A 10,871-nucleotide genomic window follows, 5' to 3' on the forward strand; every position below is an offset into this window, starting at 1 on the left:
TTTTCTAACTAATTTTCTTCTTTTTAATTACATCTGATATTTTTCATTTTTCCTCTACTCGTTCCAACACTCTCAATCTGATTTTCCTCTTCGATCCCGCTAATTCCCTCTATTCTCTTTCATTTCAAAACTCTCGTCACTTGTTTTAAGTTTAACGTTCCAAACTCGAGACTACACTAAGAAAAAATATATGTGGCGTACCTAACATCGTATGTTACATTTGTAAATCGTGCAGTTTTTGGACTTAACGTACAGCAAGTGAATAACTGAAAACGTATGTTTTATAACATTTTCTGTATAATTACTCCACCTGTACGTACTTTCCGTATGAAACAACATAGGCGGTCAAGGTCTCACATACAAACGGACGTATATAACATATAGCTGACGAAGATAGCATACATGTAATATAAGGAAGACTGTTAGATATCAGACATCCTGCAACGGCATGATGTAACATCTAAGGGCAGTGCCTATGTAGTATACGGATAACGTATTCTCCGTACTGAGGATTCCTCTGTAGTAAGCAAGAGGATTCCGTATATTTGTACAATATATCGCTGTTCGGAGAACGGATTTTTCTCAGTGTATACTTCGAGGGTAAGGACGATAATAATTAGGTAATAAAATGGATAATGACTACGGTGGAATGAAATAAGTACACTGAGAAAAAAAATTGTAGGTGGCATACTTAAAAAGATAGGTTACATGCGTAATTCCTGTAGTTTTTGGACTTAACGTACACCAGACGTATAACTGAAAACGCATGTTTTATAATACTTTCTGTATAAGTGTTCCATCTATACGTACTTTCTGTATGAAACAATGTAGGCGGTCAGGATCTCACATACAAATGGACGTATATAGCATATAGCTGACGAAGGTAACATAAGTATATACATGTGATATACGGAAAACTGTTAGATGTCATACATCCTGCAACGGCATGATGTAACATCAAACGGCAGTGCCTATGTATCATACGGATAACGTATGCTCCGTATTGATTTCTATAGTAAGCAAGAGGATACCGTATATTTGCACAATATACCGCTGTCCGGAGAACGGATTTTTCTCAGTGTAGGAGGGGACAGGAGGACTCTGAGAAAAACCAACACACTGTGTGTTGTCCACTTGGCGAGGGTAGGGATCGAACCAGGAATCTCCAATATCAAAAGTGAGCGTTCTACCACTGATCTATGTCAGCCCAGTTTGTCAATTTTGTCTCCAAAAGATATCGTTCTTTTCCGCAGATTTTAATGCTTAAAACAAAGCATTCAATTAATCCTTTTCCCTTAGTTCTTTATTCTTTATTGAAAGATTCATTTAGTAGCTTTTTTCTTCTCCGTAAACGCTTCTATTCTCTTCCTATTCTTGCTTTTATGTCACGTGTTCACTTCCGTCACTAAATATATTCCTGAGTATCAAGAACTAGTCACTTTTTCTATTTTCTCTTTCTTTTATCTCTATATTGATATAGACAACTTACTTTCAATGTGTGTGTGTGTATCTTTTATTTTAATCCTAGGATGGGTAGAAAGGAAATTGAATAAAATTGTGTACAGAAACAATCATTTCTGAGCAACAAGCTTTGTGCGGATTCCTTTCTTTCATTTATTGAATCAGAATGAAATCGTAAGTTACCCAACTGTTTTCTGGGATCCCTCTGGTGCTAGATATTGTAAAAACTTGTATATGACAACACATACATGGACATACATCACAATACGAGTATGTATAGAGCTAAATACACATTACACTAAGTAAATAATCCATTTACTCTCTTGATGAAACAAGAGAACAAATTTAGCTAGTTCGTTTATTGAAGCTATAAAGGTGTTGCCAGACATATAAATCTAATTAAAAAAATACGAGCCACTATACTGAAATTTCTTGTTTCTATTTTTAAGATTAAATCGTGTTATGCTTCAGTGAAATATTTATTTATGAAATTAAGAGTTCAAGGGAAAACAGTGATAACCCTAATTTTAAAACCGAGTGAGTGAGTTACAGAAAAACAATAATAACACTCATATGATGTGAATTGCAGAAACAATTAAAGATTTAAAAAAAAATAGCATACTGAATTTGCTGTTGTTTCAAACTTGAACTCTTTCGACAATTCAGCTCACATGAGTGTTATTATTGTTTTTTTTTTTTTAACTAACTCACTTGGTTTTAAAATGAGGGTTTACAACTATATTGTACTATATCAGTGAATTACTTTCATTTTTATCTTGTAGTTATTTTGGACAACGGTGCTTAAAAGTACACAATCTGTTGTGAAGAAGAAAAATGAATATTATATATATATATATATATATATATATATATATATATATATATATATATATATATATATATATATATATATATATATATATATATCAGATAGATATTCATGTAATGGTAGTTACAGTAACAAGATATAATTATTTGTTTAAAAGTTGCTATGACAACTGAAAAAATTGTTAATCGAGAATTGAGAATAAAGGGTTTTTGTGAAGTGTATTAGATGTGTCTAATTTCCAGGTTATGGAATTGCTAGTTCTTGTGGTGCATAATAGTGGTGACTTACCTTATTATTCAAATTGTGGGCATAAATGTAACGTATAAAAGAGAAAATTACGTATAAAGTAAGAAAAATATTAACATATGCCAACATATTGGACCGAGAATCCGAACGTTGACATATACAATTCTATCCACACATAACTCAATGTATTAGTAACCATAATAGCAAAGGGGCAATTTGAAGAGTTTTCTTATAATAAACTTAACCATTAAATTTAGGTAGAGCAAATAATTAGTTAAGATGGATAAATTAGATTGTAGAAATAAAAGTTGAGATATTCAGATCAGAATATTACCCCAAATCTGGCGCTGAGGCCTTACGTTAAAATTTATAATAGCTGTCATAATGAATTTTGAAGATAGGATAAGAATTAAACGAATTTTGAGACAAGGTCGAATAATAAAGTGTGATATCAATTAGCAACCAGCATTGTACTCACCCAGACTTTGACGAGTGAAGATTTTAGAGATGTCGATCCTTCTAGTCAGACGGTCACTTCAGAACTCCTCCAATTCCCTACTCTTTTTCGTCCACCTACCTTTTCTTCCTCGTTTTTGGTAGCGTCATTTCTTCTGCTTATCATTACATTTTTAGAGTTACTTCATAACGTGAAGTAGGAAGTCTTATTATTTCCTTGATACATTGCTACGTAACATATTTTTATATTTCCTATTTAGAAGAATGTTTTAACTAGACATAGTTTAAATTATTATGAGACTTTCTTGATTTCTTTGCATGTGTGAATGACCTACAGCACCAGACTGGGGATTGAATTTTATTTGCATTTAATATAACAAGGTTTACAAAATATTGAGCCAAAACCAATAAAATATTGATCGCCCTTCACCAAAATGCTCTAGTCACATTACAATATTATTTATTAGTAAACTGTTACAGATTATTGTTGGTTTTCGCCGTACTCTTCAAATATAAACAAAGTTGCACTAGATGTTTTTGGAAAACTTCAGTCACAACGTTAAACTGTCCCTTATGTTTTTTTTTTTAAAGAAACATAACTCATCCCAATATTTTAGGGCTGTAAGACCTTTGCCATTTTTGAGCAAATCGTGTGAAGAATTTAGCCCTAAAGTAAACTTCATATTTTTCCAAGGCAACAACACCCGAAAATACATGTTATATAGTTGGTAATTAAATATTGATTCTGTAACATAATCAAAATTGTTAGGACCACTTTCGAGATAACTACAATTCTCAATTTTCTAATTCCAGTAAACTATCCTTATTTTTGGAGAAAGAAGAAAGTTCTAAAAATTTGCTTCGGTGAATTTTGCTGAAATCTAAAGTTTGAAATTTGATTATTGGAGTGAAGCTTGTTTTTACTCAACTTAGACGTTCATGTGTCCGGATACTCCTCCGAGATCTCTGAACCCTTTTTAATCCAATTTGCCATGATGATTCGAGTGCGCGCGCTGTCTCTCGTAAGGGTCGCATGTCCCAATCGGACACACCATTGAGGAATAATCACCCAAAAACGTGATGCCCATAGACAACCTTGAAAAAGCATTTGGTGTACGAATTCTTATTGTAAACAATGGAAACTACAATTTTCAGCATTAGAAATAGGGCGAAACCTTTTTCGTTTTGTTCTGCGAACATAAGCTTTCAAAGTCATTATGCTTTTTGTTGATATGCCAAATTTAACTATTTGAATACCGTTATCGTTCACGGAAAAAAATATGCACTAAAAAAATTCTATGAACAATTAATAAAGATTGATCTTTACGCTCCAAATTTACAATTATTGCGTACCTAATACTACGTTGAACAACATAATTGTATGTGCATTCATCAGATCAAACGAACGGAATCCCAAAAAATATTTTTTTCGACTTGTAGTGTATGCGTACATGAAACTTATAAATACGATGAAATTTCCAGTTACATGCTTTTTGCTATTTTAAGATTTTCTTCTCTTCTATCCTCGCTGGAAAGTAAAAATTGGATGGAATCATTCGAGAAACATCTAGTTCCACGAAAAAACATTCTAATAGCTCATATATTCTTTTTACTCATTGACTTCAGCTAATAGGAACAAATACTAGAACTCAAGGAAGATATGAGAAATTTAGTGCACCAAGCGTAAGTTCAGAAGATCCATAGAGTTATAAAAATAATCACTAGCGGCACAATTGGCACTGCAAACGTGTTACACTTTCAATTGCACTGGTGTACGGCAAAAGCGCGCTTGCTTGGCATTGTATGTTATGAATGACGTTTATTTGGAGGAAGAAAATCTCAGTTTCTTGTACGGCTTATAGAGAAATTTAGAAAGAGGAAATAATACACCGTTTCAGGCTTTAGGTACACATATCTTTAGATATCGGAAAATTATTTACGTGCAAATGTATTTCAATGTATGAAATTAAGGCTTTTATCGAGACCCACTTATTTTTTCTTCGAACTCCAGAGACCTTACTCATTTGTCTTAAAAGCTAAAGTTTTCATTATTTTAATCAAATGTAAGAGGAGATTTATAATTTTCTAGAAACTTTCAAAACAGATAAATAATCTTCTGAAGATTAGTAACAGTCAGGAACGTACGTAAGGAGTGGATTATGGTGATATCGACCCCCGAAATCCCAAATTTTCTGTAAATTTAATCTAATTTCAGGAATAATTTTACAAATTTTAATATTATTATCCTCATATTCAACAGTACCCTAGCTTTGGACCTCTCGAAATAAATTCCTATGTACTTCCCTGGTGATAGTAGTCACATTAAACTGACAAGAAGTGTAAGAAGGGCTACAAGTTGAACGCGTGGTTGCAGAAAGGAATAGACATGTTTGATATAGCAATCATCGTTTATTATTAATTAAAGAAAGAATTTAGTGTTTTTTTAAATATTCGCACGGCATCACAAAGTGATTGAAACCATGATATGACGCACAGATACGTTTAATCTTTGAAGTCATTTTCTGTTTTACTCCAGTTGATCTAGATAAAACCAAGAAATAGCACAATGTTTTATTAAAAGTGTAATACATAAGTAAAATATATCTATGCATTAATGATGCTGCACAAATAATACGCACAAAATAAACGCAACGGAAAGTACGTATAGTAAACAAAATAACAACGAAGGAACTGTTACGAGCAAATGAGTTTTAGTACTCGCATACGGTATGTAATATTATTAAGTTTAAATCCTAAATATATGTTTCATATGGAAAGTAAGCAAATATTTCTTGTAATTTCTGTAAAAAAATAGAAAATTAATATAAATAAAGGTAAGATTGTTATGGATTTTTAAAGACGTTCCTAAAAGAAATTGTGGGTGAAGAAACAGAGATAGTGTTTCACATAGTAAAAAAAATAGTTTGAAAAACTAGTGACAGGAATATGCAATCTTTTTGTCAAACTCCCACAAACACAGATACATAGGTACAGAGAAACGGAACTAATCCCATGGGATTACTGTTCTTTCACGGTCACTCTTTGATCTTGTTGGGCAGAGTTTCAAAATGCTCACTCTAGATACGTCACGCTAGTACTCTGTGTAGTGAACAAGACGGACGTGTGTTAGTGTATGTGTGTGTGTGTGTGTGAGAGAGAGAGAGAGAGGGAAGAGAGAAGGAGAAGATAAAGAGAGAGATGGATTTTCTCTCGTTGGTCTTCTCTGCCAGTGGAAGCCTAATGTTGAAAAGCAAATTTTGTATGCTTGTCTGGAGATGCTGCGTTCTCTTAATGCTTCTGAGTGACTGACTGAGTGTCCTGTCTGCCTTGATCTAATCTAACAGTCACTAAACCAGGTAGCCTGAATGTTACAAGTTTCTCCACCTTCGCATAACATCTGTGTTTCCCTCCCAATCTTTAATATCTCCAGAGAATAATATTTTAATAGTTTTTTAGAGTTTCAAAACAGTAAAAATTCTAGTGTTTTTGTTTAATAGGGGTGCATATACAGTATATTAAATTATATTAAATACACGTATATATTAAATACACTTATATATATTAAATACCGTACACTTTTTGTTAATAAGTCAACATTCTTCATTAAATGCTTCCAAGGACATGGGCTTAGAAGTAAATACAGAGAAAACTAAGTACATGAAAATTTGCCGCGATCGTAATATTTCAAATTATGAATACGTCAAAATACAGGTCAAGTATCAAATTATACCTTCAGCACAGTGACTACTGTCAAATCAAAAACATATCCAGGAAAAAATTCAATTTCGACTGAAAGCAGGACATTCATGTTGTAATTCAGTTCAAAATCTTTTGTCTACGCGAATTCTGTCGAGGAATTTGAAGCTCAAAATATATAAAACGATAATTGTATCTGTTGTGCTGTGTAGTTGCGAAACATGATCGTTTACTCTGAGAGAAGAACGCAGACTGAAAGTATTTGAGAATAGTAGCGAATATTCGGAACCAAGAGCAACGTAAATGGAGAACAGAAACTTTAGAACGAGGAACTACATAATCTGTACCGTTTACGAAACATTGTTAGGGTCATTGGGTCTAGGAGGCACAGGTAGGCAGGTCATGCAGCCTGAATGGAAGAAAGTGGGAATATTTTCAAAATTTTAACTGTAAATCTAAAAGGATAATAACCATCAGGAAGATCTAGGTGTAGATAGAAGGACAATATTAAGACGAATCTAGCAGAAATAGTAATACAAAATAGAAACTGGATTCAGTTGACCAATGACAGAAATGAACAGAACTTTTGTGAATACGGTATTGAACTTCCGAGTTCCATAGGCCATAGAGTTAGTTAGTTAGTTTATAGTCAACATATTTATTCTTTAAAAACATGAATACATTTATAGGACTTATAGAAGATTTACAAACACTACAGGGCAGTGGCACTCCCTTGGGTGAATGCGGTTGTCCTTAGCGTACCCATAATCTTAACCCATTCCACCCACGCACATTGCTGAACGTAATACTTGAACGAAACAGTCTAAGAAGCAGAAAAAGATTTCAATTATTAAATTTTGCTTTGTCTTACATTAGCCATCATTTCCCTTATATTTTCCCCCGAAAAATGCGTTTTTCCTCTTTATTTATTTATGTATTATTACATATAATAAATCTCATGAAATCTCAAACGATCTCTACATAATCTATCGCCTCTCAATTTCACCTTTTAGTTCCAACGCCCCCTTTGGAAAAGAGAACGCCCAAGCTGTTGTACGGCATGTATGTGTCACTGTTAGGGTCATGCATGTCAGTATTAGCATCGTACACTGTTAGGAATATGTGTATCAGTGTAAGAAGAAGAGACATTGACAATGAACGATATATCGTTTTATGGCCATAAAAAAATTGTGCTTCTCGATTTACTTGAAAACTGTGCATGATATTTTACTCTCAAAACATATAATTTTTATGAGCTCAATGTGATCTTATGGGTTAATATACTGTATGTACAGCGTGCATCAAAAATTATTTTACAACTTTGAAAACTCATATTGATTGATTCACTTATTTTACAGACATGGTTTTGATTGTCATTTTGTCAAAATGCATCAAGTTTTTGACTCTCGTAATACACTAGTTCAAAAACAAACGACCGCAAGCGCCAGCGGCGGTTGCAGCAAAGTTAGCTGCTTTACTGGTCCCCAGTGTGCTAGCTGTGTGTTTTGGTTTGAAGAATCCAAGTCTCTGACAACTGTGCAACGTAATTTTTGTACAAAGTATGGTAAAATCATTGCAGTAAGCCTACTATTTCTCAGTGGCGTGTTTTATTGAAACTGGATGTTCGGTAAGACACAACACATCTTCAGGTTGTATCCGTACGTCTGAAGATATTGTACAGCAAGAAATCGACTTCAGACGGAATTTGTGACGCATCACAAATGAAAGCTACATTGAACATCTTTAGGTATAAGGTAAAAAACAAACTTGATGTGTTTTGCTACAAAACGACACCAAAGCCATGTCTGTAAGAGAAATAAGTAAATAAATATGAGTTTGCAAAGTTGTACAATCCTTGTTGATGCTTCATGTATCATATGTAGGCAATATTATAGTGAAACAAAGAGTTAAACACTTTAACCGAAACATGGGTCTCTGAGACCCAGTGGTAAATTTTAAAACGCAATATCTGAAACCCTGGTTGCTCGTGAAAGTTTAAATTTATTTGGCCCTTTTTATTATAAAAGACCTTAAATACATTTGAAAGTAAATATAATACAAAATTGACTAATGGGTCTCTGAGACCTTGTGTTTCTCATAACGTTTCTAAAACTCGTGTTTCGGTTAAAGTTTTAAAAAGTTATCAAATTTATGAGGAAAAGTTCCACTACCACCTTCATCTTAATATGTTGGCGTAGTTATCGTATAACATGAAATTTTTAGTTACTAAATAAATAGTTTCTATTGATTTTCTAAGAAAAAACTGCACACGAGGATTTACATTCAACTATACAATTTTGTTAAGCTGACTAAGATTTGTCGATTAACGTATGCTTTGTTCATAGGTATTTTCCCCCGCTAAAGCAGAAAAATACAGAAAGTTTTATTTCAAAGTTGTTTTAGGTTTCATTTATCAGGAGAAATTCAGAGGTAAATTAGCTCCGAATTATGAACAGGAAATCGAAATTATTTTTTAAATTAGCAGATCTTATCTAGCGACTTTTAGCTTGAAACTATAAGTTTGCACTTTACATTTATGTAGTACGACTGAAGTAATCGAAGCCCCACTATCCCTGAGAAACTCTACATTTCTGATGTTTCTTTTTTCAATTGTTTGTCGGGTTTTGTCGAAATTTCGCTGTTGACAGTCAGCATCGTCTCTTAACAAGATTTATAGAAGATAAAACTCCTAGATCAGTAGAACTATAGAGGTACATTCTATCTATTACGTAGAAGTCAATGAAGTGAAATATGTTTAAAATATGTAATCATGTATGTACACATGTTTATCAACAATGTAGCGAAGATATGTGCTCATTTCATTGGAAAACGCAAGAATTGGAGCGAGCTACATATACACGCAAGTAGCATAGAGGATTAGTAAAATAAAGGCGCAGGGGCAGTTAGTTAATTTTTCCCTCACAACGTCGAATAATTATGTTTATGTATTTGCTACTGTTTTTACTCCTTGTTTACATGCTACCATACCCGAACTTTGAATATGGTATCTGTTGGAGATATGGACTGCCGACGACGTTTTCATGTTGAATGCGTTGTGGTCGCGACATTCAATTTTCATTTCAACTTATTTTTACGTTAGAAAATAATTAGGGTTCTGTAGTATCCTTTGTGGAATCCCTTGTGCAGTGCCAATAGGTCCAAACTTTTAACAATAATGGATTATTTTGATGTTGATTTCCTCTAATTGCCCTTTGACTGTCATTGATATGTCCGTAACATCTCATTCGAAATTTTCGCACAAATTTAGCGCCCAAACTTAACGTATTCGGATCTATGTAGTTTGGGATGTTTGATTTTCTACCACCTTGTATTCATGTAATTAATTTTATAAAAACTAAAGTGATGTGAGAAAAACGAAAATATTATTGAAGATTTGAAGATAAGACAATACAAGAATATTGAATATAGTTGGAAAGGAAGAAACTCCATATTTGTTATAACCTCATTTGACAAAAGCAATTTTGTTGTGGAAGATACGGTAAGAAAAAATGAGAATGAAATCTTTAAGTTTTACATCCCAGGATTATGCCGGTTAGGCTAAAGGACATCGTGATGATGAGAAGTGAATAAAAAGGTGAAATGAAGAAAGTAGGAGGAAACGGAAGAACTCCGAGAAAACCCATGCACACGGTCTTTGTCCACCACAAAGTTCACTTGGCGCGAGATGGAATCGAACTAAGGACCTCATGCACCAGAGGTGAACGTTCTACCACTGAGCCACCGCGGTCCCCAAGATATGGTAAGGTATTGTAATGAAAGTGGAATGGGAAAATTGCAAATCATAATGGGTAATACATCAAAATGAAGAGATCTCAAGATGACTGCAGAGTAGATAAGATTGTGAAATTTGCGACAAGGAACCTCACAATGGTGGCTGGACACTTATGATTAATGCTATGATTATTTGGTGTATGGCGATGAACTTGCAAATCATGCAGAAAATTACAGAGAAACAAATGCATATTTTAATAGTAAATAATAGAAAAAGGTAGGTCGTTTGATATTAATGTTTAAATAACTGTTTTCCTTTTCTCCGCCTCGGTCGCCAAGATTTAAACTGTGTAATCCATGTTCAAGCTGGGCTAATCTTTTACATAAACCTCTCTTTCCCCCTTTCTGTCCTTCCCATTCCTTTTCGTCTAGATGGAGGTCACATGTATAA

Source organism: Thermobia domestica, chromosome 8 (genome assembly GCF_964235325.1).
Source record: "Thermobia domestica chromosome 8, izTheDome1.hap1.1, whole genome shotgun sequence".
NCBI classification, from domain to species: Eukaryota; Metazoa; Arthropoda; class Insecta; order Zygentoma; family Lepismatidae; genus Thermobia; species Thermobia domestica.